Genomic DNA, 20,235 nt, shown 5'->3' with positions numbered 1-20,235 from the left:
TGTGGATGAAGAACCAGTGGTAAGACTAGGTGATGATGACAGACGTAGCTATGATGTTGGGAAGTCTCAAGCCAGAGAGCCTTGAGCTAGTACTAGATGATGACAGACGTAGCTACGATGTTGGGAAGTCTCAAGCCAGAGAGCCTTGAGCTAGTACTAGATTCAGCCTCAGGTACTGTTTGGCAACACTATTGCCATTTCTGAGGGATAGCTTAAGAATGTAGAGAAAATTTTATGTCAAGAAGGAGTAGAAGCTTTGAGAAGCAGTATCACATATACATGTATGTATATATACTCATATACAGATTCAAATATATATATATAGACATATACATGTACACATCTATATGTGTAATCTACATAGGGCTCATAATATGATAATGGAAACCATGAGAACTGTTGAGATTAATGCCATGAAAATATTATATAGAGAATAAATAGTTAAATTCTGTGCCTTTTTACAACAAACTCTTAAATTGTATGCTCTGGGCTATGCCTTGTGAAAAGTTAATTATAGAACAAACTATGTTACACCATTCTTGAGAAATAGTATGTCATAGAAACATTATTGTATAATTCATAACAGCTTCTCTATACCAGATCTTTAACTGATAACAGTCATCTTGGTTCCCCAGAAATGAATCCTTGTTATCCTTGAACATCCTGACATAAGCCTTTACTCTATGCCCGAGTCCACCCCTCCCCTTTCCCAACATGTACATCATGTATTATTCCCCTCTATAAGTGCTGACATTTCCCCTTCTAACTGCTTATCTTCTAGGGATAAATCCCATATGCAATTGTCTTGTACCTACATTTTAAATCTTATTTATCCTTTATAACTCTTAGTCATGTGCCTTTGTGAAATTCTTTCACTATTCAAACCACATAGCTAACCACATGCACACCAAACTGCATTATTTTGTGGTCCATATGGGAAAAAAACTACTAACTCTTACTCTGATTCTCAGGTAAGTCACTTTTTTGTAAGCCATCTTTTGTAAGACATTCTCTGCCTGAGTTCCAAGTCCCAGGTGAGTTTACCCTCTTCCAGGGCATCAGGCTCACCAAATTCAAGAGTAGAAGAAAAATGAAAGATGAAATTAGTGTGTGAGAGAGACACATAGATAAAGACCCAGCGAAAGAGACCCAAGAGTGTTCAGACAAGTAGGAGGAGAACCAAGAAATAGAAGAGTAAAAAGTAAATACATGAATAAATAAGGGAGAGAAAGAGTATTTAGGAAATGGTTAATTGTGTCAGATACTACGGTGGGATCAAGAAGGATAATGATTAAAGAAGAGACCTTCAGATTCAATGATTAAGCAATCATTGGTAATTTTTTCAAAGAACATTTCCAATTAAAAGATAAGAATCAAAGTCAAGTTGTAAAAAACTTTAGAAGAGAATGAAAGAAAAGTAAGTGGAATGTACAAAACTTTTTCAAGAAATTTAGCTGAAAGTTAGTATGGAAGAAACTTGGATTAGGCCAACACCTTATACCCTATACCAAGATAAGATCAAAATGGATGCAGGATTTAGAAAAAAATCTTATAAGCAAACTAGGATATCAAAAAATAGTTTACCTGTCAGATCCATGAAAAGGGAAGCAGTTTATGACCAAGAAAGAGATGGAGATCATCATTAACAACAAACTACACAGTTTTGATTACATTAAATTAAAAAGCTTTTGTACAGACAAAACAACTGTAATACAGATCAAAAGAAATACAGTAAATTGGGAAACAATTTTTACAGCTACTGTTTCTTTTTTTAAATTGTTTTGTTTTGTTTTGTTTTGTTTGCAAAGCAATGGGGTTAAGTGGTTTGTCCAAGGCTACACAATGAGGTAATTATTAAGTGTCTGAGGCTGGATTTGGACTCAAGTACTCCTGATTCCAGGGCCAGTGCTCAATCCACTGTGCCACCTAGCTGCCCCTGTTACTTTTTTTAAAGAGATTTTATTTGAGTTTTACAATTTCTCCCCCATTCTTGCTTCCCTCCTCCCACCCTCTACAGAAGACATTCTATAGTGTTTACATTGGTTCCATATTACACATTGATCTCAGTTGAATGTGATGATAGAGAAATCAGATACTTAAGGAAGATATATAAAGTATGAGATAGTAAGATTACATTATAATATAATGCTTTTTTTTTCTAATTTGATGGTACAAGTCTTGGTCTTTGATCAAAGTCCATAATTCTTTTTCTGGATACAGATGGTATTCTTCATTGCAGATAGCTCAAAATTGTCCCTGGTTGTTCCACTGAAGGGATGATCAAGTACATCATGGTTGATAATCACCCCCATGTTGACATTAGGGTGTACAATGTTTTTCTGGTTCTGCTCATCTCACTCAGCATCACTTCATGCAAAATTTTCCAGGCCTTCCTGAATTCCCATCCCTCCTGGTTTCTAATAGAACAATAGTGTTCCATGACATACATATACCACAGTTTGTTAAACCATTCCCCAGTTAAAGGACATTCACTTGATTTCCAATTTTTTGCCACCACAAACAGAGCTACTATAAATATTTTTGTACAAGTGATGTTTTTAAATTTTTTTTTTAATCATCACTTCAGGATATAGGCCCAGTAGTGGTATTGCTGGATCAAAGGGTATGCTCATTATTGTTGCCCTTTGGACATGGTTCCAAATTTCTCTCTGGAAAGGTTGGATGAGTTCACAGCTCCACCAACAATGTATTAGTCTCCCAGATTTCCCGAATTCCTTCCAAGCATTGAACATTGTCCTTTCTGGTCACATTGGCCAGTCTGAGAGATTTGAGGTGGTATCTCAGAGAAGCTTTAATTTGCATTTCTTTAATAACTAATGATTTGGAACAATTGTTCATATGATTATGGATTTCTTTGAATTCCTCAGCTGTAAATCACCTTTGCATATCCTTTGACCATTTGTCAATTGGGGAATAGCTTATTTTTTTGAAAATTTGACTCAGTTCTCTGTATATTTTAGAAATGAGTCCTTTGTCAGAAATTGTTGCAAAACAGAAATTGTTGCAATTGTTGCAAAAATTGTTTCACAATTTACATTTCTTTTGATCTTCTTTACAGTGGTTTTTGTCTGTGCAAAAGCTTTTTAATTTAATATAGTCAAAATTATCTAGTTTGTTTTGAATGATGTTCTCTCTTTCTTGGTCATAAACAGTTTCCCTTTCCATAGATCTGACAGGTAAATTATTACTGGATCTTCTAGTTTGCTTATAATATTGATTTTTGTATCTAAATCCTGTATCCATTTGGATCTTATCTTGGTATAGGGTGTGGTGTTGGTCTAATCTAAGTTTCTTCCATATTAACTTCCAATTTTCCCAACAGTTTTTATTGAAGATAGAGTTTTTATCCCAATAGCTGGACTTTTGGGGTTTATCAAACAGCAGATTAGTATAATCATTTCCTGCTATTTCACCTCGACTATTCCACTGATCCATGACTCTACTTCTTAGTCAATACCAGTTTCAGTAGACCAATACTTTATAATATAATTTTATATATGGTAAGGCTAAGCTACCTCCTTTTGCACCATTTTTTATTGAATCCCTAGAAATTCTTGACTTTTTATTTCTCCTTATGAATTTACTTACAACTTTTTCTAACTCATTAAAGTAAATTTTTGGAATCTTGATCGGTAGGGCGCTAAACAAGTAGTTTAGTTTTGGTAGAATTGTCATTTTTATTATATTAGCTTGACCTATCCATGAACAGTTGATGTTTGCCCAGGTTTTTAAATCTGATTTTATTTGCATGAGGAGAATTTTGTAATTGTTTTCAAAACTTCTTGAGTCTGCCTTGGCAGGTAGACTCCCAGGTATTTTATATTTTCTGAGGTTACTTTGGGTTTTTGCAAAGTAAATGGGACTAAGTGGCTTGTCCAAGACCACACAGCTAGGTAATTATCAAGTGTCTGAGACTGGATTTGAACCCAGGTACTCCTGACTGGAAGGCCGGTGCTTAATCCACTACACCACCTAGCTGCCCCCTGAGGTTACTTTGAATGGGATTTCTCTTTCTAGCTTTTTCTGTTGTATCTTGCTAGTCATATATAAAAATGTTGAGGATTTATGATGGTTTATTTTATATTCTGCTACTAATTAGTTCTAGTAATTTTTAGATGACTTTTTGGGGTTCTCTAGGTATACTATCATGTCATCTGCAAAGAGTGAGAGTTTTGTCTCCTCCTTCCCTACTCTAATTCCTTCAATTTCTTTTTCTTCTCTTATTGCTGAGGCTAACATTTCTAATACAATATTGAATAGTAGTGGTGATAATGGGCATCATTGTTTCACCCTTGATCTTACTGGGAATGCTTCTAGCTTATTTACATTTCACATAATGCTTGTTGATGGTTTCAGATAGATACTGCTTATTATTCTAAGGAACAGTCCATTTATTCCTATACTCTCTAGTGTTTTTAGTAGGAATGGGTGCTGTATTTTATCAAAAGCTTTTTCAGCATCTATTGATATGATCATATGTTTTCTGATAGGTATGTTATTGATATATTTAATTATACTAACAGTTTTTCTAATATTGAACCAACCCTGCATTCCTGGAACACATCCTACTTTATCATCATGTGACAACTTGCAATCGTTTTGTTAAGATTTTATTTAAGATTTTTGCATCTATATTCATCAGGGAGATAGGTCTATAATTTTCTTTCTCAGTTTTAACTCTTCTTGGTTTAGGTATCAACGCCATATTGGTGTCATCAAAAGAGTTAGACAGAGTTCCATTTTCACCTATTTTTCAAAAGAGTTTATATAGAATTAGAACCAATTGTTCCTTTAAATGTTTACTAGAATTCACTTGTGAATCCATCTGGCCCTGGAGATTTTTTCTTAGGGAGTTCAAAAATGGCTTGTTCAATTTCTTTTTGTGAGATAGGGTTATTTAAGTTTTTGATTTCCTCTTCATTTAAGCTGGGCAACTTATATTTTTGGAAATATTCATCCATTTCACTTAGATTTTCAAACTTATTGGCATAGAGCTGGGCAAAATAATTCTGATTTATTACTTTAACTTCTTCCTCATTGGTGGTGAGTTTACCTTTTTTCATTTATGATACTAGCAATTTGGTTTTCTTCTTTCTTTTTTTATCAGATTGACCAGAGGTCTATCAATTTTATTGCTTTTTCATAAAACCAGCTCTTTGTTTTATTCATTAGGACAATAGTTTTCTTGCTTTCAATTTTATTAATTTCTTCATTAATTTTTAGAATTCCTAATTTGGTATTTAATTGGGGGTTTTAATTTGTTCTTTCTCTTATTTTTAGTTGCATATTTAGCTCATTGATTTTTTTCTTTCTCTAATTTATTCATGTAAGCATTTAAAGTTATAATATATCCCCTGACAGATGCCTTGAGTGTATCCCATAGGTTTTGGTATGTTGTATCTTTATTGTAATTTTCTAGGATGAAATAATTAATTCTTTCTATAATTTGTTGCTTGATCCACTCATTCTTTAAAATGAGGTTATTTAGTTTCCAATTAGTTCTGGAACTATATCTCCCTGGCCCAATGTTGCATATGATTTTGACTGCATTATAATCTTAGAAAGATGTATTCATTATTTCTGCCTTTCTGCAATTGCTCATTAGGTTTTTATGTCCTATTATATGGTCAGTTTTTGTGTATGTGCTATGTACTGCAGGAAAAAAAGTATATTCCTTTCAATCCCCATTCAGTTTCCTCCATAGGTCTATCATATATAGGTTTTCTAACAATCTTTTTGCCTCCTTAACGTCCTTCTTGTTTATTTTATGATTCAATTTAGAGTGGGAGGTTGAGGTCTCCCACTAGTAGAGTTTTGCTGTCTATATCTTTTTGTAACTCTTTCAACTTTTCCTCTAAGATTTTGGATGCTCTCCCATTGGGTGCATACATATTTAGTATTGAAATTACTTTATTGTCTTTGGTACCTTTTAGGAGGATATAGTTTCCTTTCTTATGTCTTTTAATGCTATCTATTTTTGCAGCTGTTTTGTCTGAGATAAGGATTCTACCCCACTTTTTTTCACTTCAGCTGAAGTAAAATATATTTTGTTCCAACCTTTTACCTTTATTCTATATTTATCTCTCTGCTTTAAATGAGTTTCTTGTAAGCAGCATATTGTAGAATTCTGGTTTTTAATTCACTCTGCTATTTGCTTATGTTTTAAGGGAGAGTTCATCCCATTCATGTTCACAGTTATAATTACTATTTTTGCCCTCCATGTTATCTTCCTTTTGTTTGTATTTTTCCCCTTTTTTCCCTTTATCCATATTCCCCAGTATTCTGTTTCTGAATACTGCCACCTTCAGTGTGTTTGCCCTCCCCTTCCTTTCCCCTTTGGCTTTTCCCATTCTTCCCTTTCTTCTGTTAGTTCCCATTTTCTCCACCTCCCTGTCCCCTCCCTCCCCTTTTCCCCTTTCAATACTTGAAAGATAAGGTAAGTTTCTTAACTTAACTGAGTGTAAGTTAACTTTAAGCCAAGTCTGATGAGAGGAATATTCAGATGTTTCTCATCTTCTCCCTTCTTCCCTTCCATTACAATAGGTCTTTTGTACCTCTTGATGTAATGAGATTTACCCCAATCAATCTCCTCCATCCTCACAACTCCTTATTGTCCCCCTTTTTAAGGAGGTATTGTTTTTAAATCATTCTGAGTCACAGATAAGTTATGAGTGTCCATCACTTCTGCTAAGTATATTCTCTCTAATGAACTTACAATTCTCAAGAATTATGAGAATCTTTTTTTCCCAAGTGGATATTTAGCCAGTTTCATCTTATTGGATAGTAGTTTTTTTCTTTACCCTTTTTTTTTTGGGGGGGGCGTTCATGTGTCTGTTGAGCCTCCTATTTGATATCCAAATTTTCTATTTTGCTCTGATCTTTTCATCAGGAAATTTTGGAAGTCTTCCATTTAATTAAATGTCCATCTTTTCCCCTGGAAGAGAAGGCTCAGCCTTGCTGGATAGTAGATTCTTGGCTGCATTCCAAGTTCCTTTGCTCTTCAAAATATTTTATTTCATGGCCTTCAATCACTTAATGTTGATTGGGCCAGGCCCTGCTTAATCCTTACTGTGGCTCCTTAGTATTTAAATTTTTTCTTTCTGGCTGCTTGTAGGACCTTTTCTTTTATCTGATAGTCCTGGAATTTGGCCACAACATTCCTTGCTGTTTACATTTTATAATCTCTTTCTGGAGTGGATTGATGTATTCTTTCAATAACTATATTGCCCTCTGGTTCCATGATATCAGGGCAATTTTCCATCACTAAATCCTGTAATATTAAGTCTAGGCAATTTTTTTCTTCAATGTTTTCATGAAGGCCTGTATTTCTCAGGTTGTCCCATCTTGATCTGCTCTTGATGTTTTGCTGATGAGGCATTTTACATTTTCTTCTATTTGTTCAATCTTTTGGTTTATTTAACAGAATCTTGTGTCATGAAGTCATTAGTTTCCACCAATTCCATTCTATTTTTTTAGTGAAGAATTTTCTACATTAACATTTTTCAAGTCCTTTTCTAGTTGGTCAATTCTAATTTTGAAGGAGTTTTCATTTGCCCAAGTGTAGTTCTGAAAGAATCATTTTCAGTTTTGCATTTGCCCAATTGAAGATCTGCTACTGTTAAGTTGTACAATGCTCTTCTGGTTGTGCTCAACTCACTCAGCATCAATTCATGCAAGTTTTACCATGCTTCTCTGAAATCCCATCCTTCCTGGTTTCTAATAAAACATTAGTGTTCCATCGCATCCATATACCACAATTTGTTCAGCCATTCACCAATTGATGGACCTCTCCTTGATTTTTAATTCTTTGCTAGCACAAACAGAACTGCTATGAATGTTTTTGTACAAGTGATTTTTTACCCTTTTTGTAATCCCTTCAGGGAATAAACCCAGTAGTGGTATTGCTGGATCAAATGGTAGGTATGTTTTTATTGTCCTTTGGGTATCATTCCAAATTGCTCTCCAGAAATTTTGGATCAGTTCACAGCTCCACCAGCAATGCATTAGTGTCCCAGATTTCTCAAATCACTTTCAAAATTGATTATTATCCTTTCTGGTCATATTGGCAATTCTGAGAGGTGTTATAATTTGCATTTCTCTAATCAGTAATGATTTAGAGCAATTTTTCATATGATTATAGATAGTTTTGATTTCCTCATCTGCAAATTGTCTTTGTATATCCTTTGACTATTTGCCACCTGGGGAATAGGTAATTTTCTTTTTTATAAATTTGACTCAGCTCTATATATTTTAGAAATGAATCCTTTGTCAGAAACATTGGTTATAAAACTTGTTTCCCAATTTACTACATATCTTTTGTTCTTGTTTACAGTGGTTTTGTTTGTGCAAAAGTTTTTTTTTAATTTAATGTAATCAATATTATATATTTTGTTTTTAATGATGTTCTCCATCTCTTCCTTGATCAGAAATTGCTCCCTTTTCATAAATCTGATGGGTAAACTATTCTATGTTCTCCTAGTATTCTTGCAATATTTGTCTTTTATGTGTAAATCCAGCACCCATTTTGATCTTATCTTGGTTTCGAGATGTTGTTCTAATCCACATTTCTGCCATACTATCTTCTAATTTTCCTATTAGTGTTTATTGAAGAGGAAATTGTTATCCTGGAAACTGGAATCTTTGGGTTTATTAAAGAGTAGATTACTGTAAACATTTCCTGATGTCTCTTTTGCACCTAGTCTATTCCACTGATCCACCACTCTATTGCTTAGCCAGTACCAGACAGTTTTGATGACTGATGCTTTATAATTTAATTTTAGATCTGGTAAGGTTAAGCCACCTCCTTCATGATCTTGACTTTTTGTTTGTTCATATGAATTTAGTTACAATTTTTTCTAGTTCAGTAAAGTAAATTTTTGGAAGTTTGATTGGTATGAGACCTGATAAGTAGTTTAATTTAGGTAGAATTGTCATTTTTATTATATTAGTTGTCTTATCCATGAGCCGTTAATAATATTTTCCCAGTTATTTAAATCTGATTTTATTCATGTGAAACCTGTTTTACAGTTGTTTTCATAGAGTTTCTGAGTCTGACTTGTCAGGTAGTCCCAAGTATTTAATATTGTCTGAAATTATTTTAAATGGGATTTCTCTTCTAGCTCCTGCTGCTGTAACTTGCTAGTAATGTATATAGAAATGCTGAAGATTTATGTGATTTTATTTGACATCCTGTGACTTTACTAAAGTTGCTAATTGTTTCCAGTAGTTTTTTGGATGATTTCTTGGGCTTTTCTAGGTATACCATCATGTCATCTGCAAAGAGTTAGAGTTTTGTCTCTTCCTTCCCAATTATAATTCTTTCAATTTCTTTTTCTTCTCTTATTGCTGAAGCTAACATTTCTAATACAATATTGAATAGTAGTGCTGATAACAGGCATCATTGTTTCACCCTTGATCTTATTGGGAATGCCTCTAGCTTATTCCCATTGCATAAAATGATAGTTGATGGCTTCAGATAGATACTGCTTATCATTCTAAGGAACAATCCATTTATTCCTATTCTCTAGTGTTTTTTTAAGTAGGAATAAGTGCTGTATTTTGTCAAAGATGATTTTTTATCATCTGTTGAGATAATGATATGATTTCTGTTAGGTATTTTTTTGAAATAGTCAATTATACTGACAGTTTTCCTAATATTGAACTAACCCTGCATTCCTGGAACAAATCATGCTTGGTCATAGTGTATTATTCTAGTTAATAAAGCTGAAATCACTATGGTAAGATTTTATTTAAGATTTTTACATCCATATTTATTAGAGAAATTGGTCTATACTTTTCTTTCTCTATTTTTGACTCTTCCTGGTTTAGGTATCAATACCTTATTGGTGTTATAGAAGGCATTAGGCTGAGTTCCATCTTCACCTATTTTTCCCAAATAGTTTATATAAAATTGAAACCAATTATTCCTTAATTGTTTGATAAAATATTTCACTTAAATTCTGAAATTTATTGTCACACATTTGGGCAAAATAGTTCTGAATTATTACTTTAATTTCCTCCTCATTAGTGGTGAATTCACCTTTTTCAACTTTTGATACTAGTAATTTGGTTTTCTTTCTTTTTTAAATTAAATTAGCCAATGTTTTATCTATCTTATCATTTTTTTCATAAAACCAACTCTTGATTTTAATTATTAATTCAATAGTTTTCTTGTTTTGATTTTTATTAATTTTTCCTTTAATTTTTAGAATTTCTAATTTGGTATTTAATTGGAGGATTTTAATTTGTTCTATTTTTTTAGTTGAATGCATAGTTCCTTGATTTCCTTTTTCTTTATTTTATTCTTGTAAGCATTTAGAGATATAATATATCCCCTAATAATTGCTTTGGCTGCATCCCATAAGTTTAAGTTTGTTGTCCTTTTATTGCCATTTTCTGGTTTTGTTATGGCCTGGTTTTGGTATGTTGTCTTTTTATTGTCATTGTCTAGGATGAAACCCTTAATTCTAATAATAATTTGAAGTTTGATCCACTCATTTTTTAAAATGAGGTTATTTAGTTTCCAATTAGTTTTAAGTCTATCTCTCCAAGGCCCATTATTGCATGAGATTTTTATTACATTATGGTCTGAGAAGGAAGTATTCACTATTTCTGCCTCTGTGCATTTGATTATGACATTTTATGTCATATTATATGGTCAATTTTGTGCAGGTGCCATAGACTTCAGAAAAAATGGTATATTCTTTTCTAGCCCAATTCAATTTTCTCCAAAAGTCTAACATGCCTGGGTTTTCTAACATTCTATTTACCTCCTTAACTTCCTTCTTGTTTATTTTATGGTGAGATTTATCTAATTCTGAGAGAGAGAGAGAGAGGAGAGAGAGAGAGAGAGAGAGAGAGAGAGAGTTTGAAGTCTCCCACCAGTAGAGTTTTGCTGTCTATATCTTGCTGTAATGCATTCAGATTCTCTTCTAAGAATTTGGATGCTATATCACTTGGTGCATACATATTAAGTACTGAAATTGCTTCATTGTCTATGATAACTTTTAGGTGAATGTAGTTTCCTTCCTTATTTCTTTTAATAAGATCCATTTTTGCAGCTACTTTGTCTGAGATAAGGATTGCTACCCCTGCCTTTTTCACTTCAGTTGAAGCATAATATATTCTGCTCCAACCTTTAACCTTAATTCTGTATGTATTTCTCTGCTCCAACTGAGTTTCTTATAAGCAGCATATTGTAGAATTCTGGTTTTTAATCAACTCTGCTATTCACTTACATTTTAAGGGAGAGTTCATCCCATTCACATTCAGAGTTATAATTACTGACTCTTTATTGCCCTCTATGCTATCCCCTTTACACATAGTAAATAGTCTTATTTAAAAATATTATCCTTCCCCACAAAAATATAACGCCTCACGAGAAATAAAGTAAAAGAAAGAGAAAAAAATGTGTTTCAGTCTGTGTTCTACTACCATCAGTCCTGTCTTGGCTGAATTACATTCTTTATCATAAGTCAATCATAGAAGTTATTTCCATATTTTTTCCACAGTTGCTATTGCTGATTGTAATTTCCTTCATCCATTCCTCCTCACTATTATCTATTATTTTTTTTTCTCCTTTCACTCTGTCCCTCTTCAAAAATGTGCTATGGGACAGCCAAGTGGTGCAGTGGACAGAGCACTTGACCTGGGGCCAAGAAGCCCTAAGCCCACATCCCACCCCAGAGACCCAACAATCACCCGGCCTCATGGTCCCAGAAAGGTCACCCAATCCTAGTACCTTGCAAAAAGTAAAAAGAAAATGTGTTATATCTGACTATCCTTTCCTATGACCTACCCTCTCCTCTATTACCCATATCCCCTCTTCCTCCAGTCCTCCTCTCCTTTTTCTTCTAGATGCCTATACCCTACTCAGTATGTATACTGCTTCCTCTCTGAGTCATTCCCCCTTGTTTTCCCCCCCTTCCATACCATTACAAAAGCTGCATGAAATAACTTTTATGTGAAATGTCTTAGCCTATTCTGCTTTTCCTTTCTCTTACTCCCAGTACATTTCCCTTTCACTCATTGAATCCATTTTTACAATATAGTGTATCTTCAAATTCGACTCTCTCCCGTACTCCATCTATAAAAGCTCCTTCTGCCTTCTCTATTAAATGAGAAGGTTCATATGAGTATTATCAATATCATTTTTCAATGCTGGAATGCATGTAGTTCATCATCATTAAGTCCTTCATAATTTACCCTTCTCCTTCACTCTCTGTACTTCACCTGTGTCCTGTACTTGAAGGTCAGACTTTCTGTTCAGCTCTGGTTCTTTCAACAGGATCATTTGAAATTCCCCTGTTCCATTAAAAGTCCATCTTTTCCCCTGGAAGAGGATGTTCAGTTTTGCTGGATAGTTGATTATAAGTTGCATTCCAAGCTCTTTTTCCTTCCAGAATATTGTATTCCAAGCCCTATGAGCCCTTAATGTAGTTGCTGCTAAGCCCTGTGTGATCCTGACTGCAGCTCCATGAAATTTGAATTGTGTCCTACAGGTTACTTGTAATATTTTTCTCTTTGACTTGGGAGTTCTGGAACATGGCCATAATATTCTTGGGGGATTGGTTTTTTTTTTAATCTTTTTTCCAGGGGAGATTGGAGGATTCTCTCAGTTTCTATTTTACCCTCCGCTTCTAGGATATCAGGGCAATTTTTCTGTAGGAATTCTTTAAAAATGAAGTCAAGGTTCCTTTCCTGATCATGACTTTCAGGTATCCCAATAATTTATAAATTATCTTTCCTGAATCTGTTTTTCAGATCAGTTGTTTTTTCAATGAGATATTTCACATTTTCTTCTTATTTTTCATTCTTATGGTGTTGAACTATTGTGTCTTGATTTCTCACAATGTCATCAGCTTCCTTTAACTTCATTCTACATATGAAGGATTTGTTTTCCTAAGAGAGGTTTCTTATCTCTTTTTCCATCTGGCCAATTCTGCTTTTTAAAGCATTCCTCTCCTCAATAACTTTTTGAATGGTTTTATCCATTTGACCTAAGCTAGTTTTTTTTTTTTTTTAAGTTCTTTTGCAAGGCAATGGGGTTTGCTCAAGGCCACACAGCTAGGTAATTATTAAGTGTCTGAGGCTGGATTTGAACTCAGGTACTCCTGACTCCAGGGCCAATGCTCTATCCACTGCACCACCTAGCCACCCCCTAAGCTAGTTTTTAACATGTTAATTTCTCCAACATTTTTTGGATTTCCTTGACTAAGCTGTTGACTTTGTTTTCATGTTTTTCCTGCATCTCTCTCATTTCTTTTCCAAATTTTTCTTCTATTCACCCTTACTTGATTTTCAAAATCTTTTTTGAGTGCTGTCATCACCTGAAACCAACTTCTACATTTCTTGGAATCTTTAGATGCAGAAGCTTGGACTTTCTCTTCATCGAGTATTTTGGTCCTTCATAGGACCAAAGTAATTGTCTATTGTCAGGTTCCTTTTTATCTGTTTACTCATTTCCTCAGGCTGTGCCTAGTTTTGGGGTGCTTCCTGAGCTTTTGAGTATTATTAGGACACCCCCATAAGGACCTCAGTGTGTGTGAGGCTTTCACTGCTCTCTTCTGCCCTGGGGCTGCGGGGTCCTCTGCTCTTTGGGGGGGCCTATTCTGTGACCAGGACCTGAGTGTCATCAGAACCCCAGAGTCTTGTTCCAGGGACAGAGGAAAGACCTCGGCAGTCTCCCTCCACTCCCTCACCTTTGGTGGGTTTAGCTCTTAGGGAACAGCTGCCTAGAAAGCTCCTGCTGGGTAGTCACCCCTGCTTCCATTTCCTGGATCTGGGCTGCTGAAGCTACACTAAGTGCTCCAGTCCAGCTGAGGGCCTGGGCTTTGTCATAGCTCTGGCAGAGGTCTTCCTGCTGATCCTCCAAATTGTGCTTGGTGCTCCCTAGGGTACAGATCAGGAAATCGCTTCTGCTGCCAGGAGCTACTGCTTCCAGGCACCCTGGGGCTGTTCCTAGAAGGTTGAAGTTCCTTCATTCTGGCATGTCCACCCCACCAACCTCGTGGGACAGAGTTTTTCCACTATTTTCCAGGTTACCTTGGGCTGGAGAATTACCACATTGGAGCTTTCTATGGTTTCTGTCTCTTGAAAATTAAGAGTCATAATTTTAAAGTTTTTGAAATATTTTGGAGAGAGCACCTAAGAGAGGCTCTTCTCCTGCTTTCATCTTATCTCTATCCAGGGTATTTCTTTTTAAGTAAAGGTTTTCGTGAGGCCAGAAATAGTCATTTATAGTATGTACTTTATCTTTAAAAGGCATTAAATTGCACAGAGATTGTAAAATCTGTTACAAAACAACACTTTTGACGTACTCAAGCTTGCCTTTCTCTTGGCATTTGTTTATAATATCATTTGTTTCTCTGTCAACCTGTTGAAAATTGTATTGTGACAGAACAATCACACTTTAGATACTGATAATAAAGGGAACTTTCTCTTGTCCCTTAAGTTATAGTTAGAAATATTATGGAAAATTGCTTTAACTCTTGCAAACCCCTCTACAACTATTAAAGCACAAATGAGATTGTCCCTGCTGTTTTAGTCAGGTCTACAAACTTCAGAGCAATAGGATATTTATAAGAAAATTCCAGACATAGCAGTGGTGCTGTGATCCATATGACCCAAACTTTCCACTCTTTGTCTCTCCTCCTGTCTAAGGGAAAACAGAGGGACATAAAATGAAAACTTGGGAAGCTCACAAATTGTTGTTGTGACTCATTATAATAAATGTTTTGGCTCTATTTTATGGCGTCATTAGTTTTACTTGGAGGAAAAAAAGGATTTTAAAATTTTCATTACTCTATTGATTCCCAGCCACTGTCTTTCATAAACTCTTTCCAACACTTTCTGGATTAACTGACTATTTTTGTTTTAATGAAAAACATGTTTTGTTTGTAAAAAGGTGCTAACAATTTCTAGTGTTTCCTGGGTCTTCTTTGTGTTTTATTGACAAACTAAAACTGTGTTCTTAGAAGGAAAGAATAGAATATAAGCTGTGGGCATGTTTTGAGTCTTTAGTTTAGCTTTTCTCAGATTTCATATATATATAGCAGTTAATATATACTAGATTTTATTCAGCTGTTCATCTGTGACCTGAGCAACTTTTAGAAGAGGAACTTTGAGCTACCTTCATTAATGCTTTGTGTGAATTGATTCAGATAGTATGTTGAATGCGTAAAATACCATTCCTATACTTTATAAAGTTATTTTCTCTCCATAATAATTTTTACACCGTTTTGTTATTTTCCTTTTGTACTTAGAGTTGATGCATTTTACAAGTATTTATCTGAACGATTTTAAAGAACATTTTGCTCTTGAAAGATAAACTATTTAAAATGTTTGAATTTATGTTAAACATTTTCTGAAAATTATATAAATAGGGGCGGCTAAGTGGCGCAGTGGATAGAGCACTGGCCCTGGAGTCAGGAGTACCTGAGTTCAAATCTGGCCTTAGACACTTAATAATTACCCAGCTTTGTGGCCTTGGCAAAGTCACTTAAATATTATATAAATGAGAGAAGTATAGCACTTGTTATCACTTCTGTCAATGACATTAAAAACAGTAAAAAGTTCTTCTGGTTGAAATAGGATTTTTTAAATTAAATTTTGTTTTTTTCCTATCAAAAAAGTCTACCTACTTTCCCCATTCTCATTAAAAAAGGAAATAAAAAGAAAATCACCATTACAATATGTATAGTCAATTTATATAAATTTCACACTGACTATATCCAGAAAAATGTTATAACCTGTGCTCTGAGTTCATCACTTATAACAGAAGTAGGATAACATGTTTTGAGTCCCCTGGAGTCATAATTAGTCATTACATTGATCAGAGTCTTTCAAAAGCTGTTTATCCTTTGCAATATCATTGTTATTTCATAACTGTTGTCCTGATTCTATTTACTTCTTTATGAAGCAGTTCATTCAGTTCTTCCCAGCTTTCTCTGAAATGCTTCCTTTCATCATTTCTTTTAGCACAGTAGTATATTATCATGTTCATATACCATATCTTATTCAATCTTATATCACATTTATATGCTATGAATTGTTTTACTATTCCCCAAAACATGGGCTCCTCCTCAGTTTCTTTGCATCACAAAAGAGAATACCAATAAATATTTTGTGCATCTATAGTTTTATTTAGAAATGATAGCTCTCCTAATGGAATTTCTATCTCTTCACTCCCTCTCCCCTCTGTCCTTTCTCTTATTTCTCTGTTCAGTGAAATATATTTCTGCACCCAACTCTGTGTGTATGTGTTTGTGTGAGTACTTTTACTCTCCTTTAACCAGTTCATATGAGATTGAGGTTCATGTGTCATCCATTCCTCCTACCCTTTACATGTTTTTTTAGGGAAATACCTGATTATATGAGATAATTTTCCACTCTGCTTCCTATCATATATACCTCTTTCTCTCCCCCTTTCCACTTTTATTTTAAGATAACCAAAATATAACAGAATCACCCCTGAGGCCTTCTGTCTCATTGAACTCTTCATATGATCCTTGATAATAGTGTTCTGAAGAACAACCTTTGCATTTTTTTAATGTAAACAGTGATCTTTAGTGTTCACTTCATTTTTACCTTTTTTTTAATCTTTCCTTTGACTCTTGAATTTGCACTTTTTAGATAGTTCTGTTCTTTTCATTAGGAAAGATTGGAATTCCTCTATTTCATTAAAAGTCCAGTTTTTCTCCTGTGGGATAAAACTAATTTTGCTGGTAAAATTGTTCTTGGTTATAAGCCTATATTATTTATAAATTTATAGTTTATACACACACATACATAAATACACTTAAATGTTTCTTTTTATAGATATGTACATATGTGTGTATATATACATATGACAAAATATGTACATGTGTATATACATATATATATACAAATATGTATATATTTATATTTTTCACTTGTAAGCCTGCCTATAGTATATGTCTTCTATGAGTCAAGAAAAATTATAGTGAGAGAAATGATAATTAATGTCCAATTATTAATATCATATCTAAGGATTAAAGTTTAAAGAGTATCTTATCTACATGAATTCTGACCTTGGTTCTACTCAGATAAGACTGAGAATAGATGTTTTTGTCTAGTTTGCAAGAGTGCTCTGGATTAAGATGAATCTCTTTGCCTAAGACTCACATGATTAGAGTCATATCTCCTATCCCTTTAGAATAAGCCTGCTTCTCATTGTAATAAACTTATTCTCTCATTAATTGCTAACCAATCATAGTTTATTTCCTCCTGTCAGTAATACCCACTCTTCTAATTGGATAATCTTATTGATTGTTCTTTGGTTCCTGAGAGAATGACTGACCTCAATTTATTGATTATTTGCTAGTCATAATTGATAAATTGATTATTAATTATCCAGAAATTGGATCTCTCTGACAGTTAAAAGAGTAGAAAAAATAGCAAGTTAATGTAAGATATTTTATTACAAAAACATATGTCCTGGAAAATAGGTTGAGAGAAAATAAATTAAGAATTGTTGGACTACCTGAAATTTATTACCAACAGAAAAAGAAAGCCAGATATCATATTTCAAGAAATCATAATGTAAAACTGGCAATATCTCTTTGAACCAGAGAATAAAGTAAAAATATAAATAATCTGCAAGTCACCTCTTGAAAGAAAACCTAAAATAAAAATTCTGAGATACATTATAATTAATATGTAGAGCTTCTAGGTCAGAAAAAAATACTGAAGGCAGCTAGAGGAAAGGATTCAAGTACCCAAGAGTCACAGTCAGAATCATTTATTCATTGTTGTTTAGCAGCTGCTGTAATAAAAGAACAAAGAGCAGAGCTTACTATTCATATATGTATATCAGGAAAAAACTGAAAAAAGAAAAAAATTAGAGGAATCAACAAATAGGTAAAAGGAGTACATTAATTAAAATAATGACTAATTAATTAAACAGTAATTCAGTCTCAGAAAAAGTAGAACTAGATGTAAAGGGAAGCAGTAGCTGGTATCACAGTGGATAGAGTACTAGACTTGGAGTCAGGAAGATTCAGCTTCTTGAGTTCAATTCTGGTCTCAGACACTTTCTACCTATCAACCTGGCCAAGTCACTTAAAGCTGTTTAACTTGGTTACTCATTTGTACAATAAGCTGGAGAAGGAAATGACAAAACATTCCAGTACCACTGTCAAGGAAAACCCCAGACAGGTTCACAAAGAGTTGAAGATGACTGGAGAATGGCTTAATAGCAATAGAGGTAAAGGAATTGCTAACAACAACAACAACAACAAAAAAAAAAACCACTCCTACTCCAGAGAGATTTATGAAAGAATTCTAGCAAACATTTCAAGTACAATTACTGCCAATACCACACAAATTATTCTCAAAAAAATAAATAAGATACCTTCTTACTTGACTCCTTTAATGATTCAAATCCCTAAATGGGGGAAGAACAAAGTAGAAAAACAGATGTATAGATCAACATCATTAATACATTTCATTGTATGAAATTCTAAAGAAAATCCCTAGACTATAGCAATTCATCATTCATGATGATCAAGTTGGATTTATAAGAAAGAGTAAATGTCCTTCAATACTAGGATAACAATCAACTCTTCCAAGAGATTTTTATGGATTTGTAGCCAATTTTTAACCCCTTTTGAGGCTTTACATGTCACTGTTTTCTTCTTCTGAGATGGTGTTTTTCCCAGTTAGTGGGTTTTTTGTTTGTTTGTTTTTTTCTCATTTTACTAAATGAGCTCTGCTCATATGCTTTAGGCTATATATAGCCCCAACTTTTTATGCTGTGGGTCAGGGTTCTGGTCCCTGGTCTTTTGCTCTGATATTTCTGGTGTTCATGGTTTCCTTCCTGTGCTAGCCTCTGGGGCTCAAATCTTACTGTTCTAAGCTGAGATTGGGACTCTCATTTTTGTGACTACAAGTTTCTTACTGACTTCCCGGCTTTGCTGCCTACACTGGGCTACATTAACTCACCTTTTTACCCATGTGACACAGACTTTTCCAGAAGTTCCTTCAAGATACCTTTCTGAAAAGTTATTTCACTGTTGTTTTTGGTGGATTCTTTCACTTTTTAGTAGATATATTATTTTTTATGGTGCTAATTTTAAATAGATTTTATTCACCTGGACAAGAATTGCATTTCTACTTGGTTTCAGTACTGATAAAATGCAATGTTGTTTACCTTTTTCCCTTTGCACACATTCAAACATTCAGAATATTCAGATTTACACAGTCTTAAATGTTACTTTCGTTTTTGTTTGCTAATGCGGTTAAGTGACTTGCCCAAGTTATGTTGCCCAAGGTCACACAGCTGAGTATAAGTGTCTGCACCATGTAGTGGCCCCCAAATGTTACTTTTAAACTGCTACTGCTTAGGTTACAAATTTTGAGTCCTTCAATTTTTGAAAAACTGTGTGGAATACTCTTTCTTCTGGTGTGTTTAGTCAACATATTCAATGGTAGGTTGAGAAGCAGTGCCTCCAGATGGGCTATTCCCTTGACTCAGGCTTGCTTCCCCTTCTACTCTGGAATAGCTTGTAATGATGGAGTTACAGATCTCCAATTCTTTCTGTTAATATTCAAATTCTTCTTTCTCTTGTTCTTATCCAGGTATTTGATTGTTTTATTATGTTTGTCAAGGATCTTCTGTTTGTCTTCACTGCCAATTTTGCCTTGCATTTTTTTCATCCTTTAAATTAGCCTTCATGTTGAATGCATATGATCCAAAGGAATTCTTGGAAGTCATCTTGTCTCTCTGTTTCTAATCCTCAACCTTGTTTTTATAAGCCTCCTGAACCATATGCTCAATGTCACTTTTGCTCAGTCAATCTTTGTCATTGGTGATGGTGATCTTGTTCTCCTTGCCTGAGCAGAAACATTGAGAATACAATTTTCATCAATGTCAAAGGTCATTTTTTAAAAATATATTTTAATATTTATTTAGGGCAATGGGATTAAGTGACTTGCCCAAAGTCACAGAGTTAGGCAATTATTAAGTGTCTGAGGCTGGATTTGAACTCCTGACTCCAGGGCCAGTGCTCTATCCACTGAGCCACTTAGCTTTCCCCAAATGTCATTTCAATCTGAGGAACACTCCTGGGTGATGGAGGGCTCAAACTGTGAGCTCAAACTTGCTAAGCAATTTTTTTATCCTTTGTCATAAACATGAATAAGAAAACCAGGATGATTATCTAAATAGGTGGTAAAGGTCTGTGGGACCTTGGT

At 34.3% G+C, this 20,235-nt stretch overlaps 1 protein-coding gene across 7 annotated transcripts in view; it reads left to right on the top strand.

Moving 5' to 3' along the window:
- Positions 1–20,235, top strand: part of SLC25A21 (solute carrier family 25 member 21) — a 918,698-nt gene that overhangs the window by 634,788 nt on the left and 263,675 nt on the right. The gene's annotated exons all lie outside the window — the stretch shown is intronic.

This window comes from Macrotis lagotis, chromosome 1 (assembly GCF_037893015.1).
Source record: "Macrotis lagotis isolate mMagLag1 chromosome 1, bilby.v1.9.chrom.fasta, whole genome shotgun sequence".
Lineage (NCBI taxonomy): Eukaryota > Metazoa > Chordata > Mammalia > Peramelemorphia > Peramelidae > Macrotis > Macrotis lagotis.
The sequence above is the reverse complement of the archived record's forward strand: the minus strand, read 5'-3'. Positions and strand labels throughout refer to the sequence as shown.